Source organism: Neomonachus schauinslandi, chromosome 6, assembly GCF_002201575.2.
Source record: "Neomonachus schauinslandi chromosome 6, ASM220157v2, whole genome shotgun sequence".
Classification (NCBI taxonomy): Eukaryota; Metazoa; Chordata; class Mammalia; order Carnivora; family Phocidae; genus Neomonachus; species Neomonachus schauinslandi.
In genome coordinates, this window is record NC_058408.1 from 34,619,359 (window position 1) to 34,620,916 (window position 1,558).

Here is a 1,558-nt window from a genome sequence, read left to right on the forward strand (position 1 = left end):
CACAATCCCACCCTACCCTTTGGATAGGCAGTAAAATTCAGTGCCAGTTTGTCCATTTAAAAAAAGAAGAAAGAAAGAAAAAAAAAAGCTTTTATTTAAAAAAAAACTAAAAACACCTTTGTCTGCTTCCGTTTCTCATTAAAATGCCACTTTTGAGTCATTTGGAAAGGGTCAGGCTGGATGCTGGCTTTAAAATCTTTGACAGCTACTATAATTGCCTAGAGGTCCAGTAACAGTGATTGCTCTCACAAGTTTAATTTTGAAGTTTCTGCCAAGCCATTAGCATGTAACCAGGCTATGGAAATCAAAGGAAATTAGAGGCGAAGAGAAAAACTAATCTCATCTACCTCTGGACTGTCACCTCCTCCCTGGGCCAGGACAAGTTCTCTTCTAAGTTGCTGTTTCCGGGTGTAGTGAGAAGGGTCTGGGGATCTGATTCCAAGTTCTGCTGCTAACTAACCACATGGTCTCAGGCAAGTTATTAAACATTTTGGTATTCTTTATATGCTTTTATTTATGTGTCATCCCTACCCAGGCTGGGCTAGTGTTCTCTGTATCATTCCAATTTTAATATATGTGTTGCAAAAGTGAGCACTACACAATTTGGTATCTTTAAAAATGGGTACATTGTTGCTTCTCCTGTTGGACCCTCTTGTCCAAGTGCCATCCTGACAAGATCCTTCCATAGATCATGTCTGTGAAGCAAGGCAGGCAGAGAGACGAGTGCACAGGAGTGCTCTGAATGGGTGCTCATTGAGTTTAGGATTGAGCTGGGCAAGCTTCCTGCACGGAAGCAGAAAGGCATTAAAATAAAACATTGTATCACATGGATCTGGTCACTTTCAGGAAGGATAAGAGAACACATCTAAAAGACATGTTTAAAGGGTGCTCTAGTTAATTGTGGCTCAACCATCATGGTGGCAATTTCAACTTTTCTATGGTCATTTAATCACATTTAGTCTTTCGATCCTTAAAACAAACAATCCAGGGGTTATTATGCTCTCCATTCTACAGATGAGAATACTGAGCCTGCAAAGGTTACATTGATAAGGAAAATCTGTGTCCTAGGATGATGGCCAAACGAATCCGAGAGAGAGTCCCAGTCCTCACCCCGGGGCTCTTCTGGGTTCTTCTCCCGGCTCTGCTTCACGCACGCGCACAAATCCGGGTTCCTCTCCCTGCCCTGATGCCCGGACACGCCAGAAGTGCCAGGTATGCGGAAGTAGAAGTGTATAAATTGCTCCCTTTGTTTGTGCTCGGGGCTCAGACCTTTGGAGACCACTCTCCTCTGAGCCCGCCAGCATTAAATAAACCTCCTATCCTCCAAGATCTCCAAGAGCCGCTTGGTTCTTCCATCAGGCGATCAAGTCCAGGTTCTGTAACAACATAACTTCCTTAAATTTCACTTGACTGGTCAGTGGCAGAGATGGCCTTTGAACCATAGATTTCTGGCCTTAACGGCTATATTCTTTCTGCCTGACCAGCGGCTCCCAGATGTGATGATCACTAAGATAGCCTCAGGTATTATGAGGGTCCACGGGTACAGGACCCACTGCTA

The 1,558-nt window shown here is 44.0% G+C and overlaps 1 non-coding gene across 1 annotated transcript; it reads right to left on the reverse strand.

Annotated features, from left to right (window-relative positions):
• Positions 1-484: 484 nt before the first annotated feature.
• LOC123325201 lies at positions 485-595 on the reverse strand. Its single transcript, XR_006540301.1, has one exon. It is a non-coding gene; the product is annotated as a U6 spliceosomal RNA (small nuclear RNA).
• Positions 596-1,558: the final 963 nt, after the last annotated feature.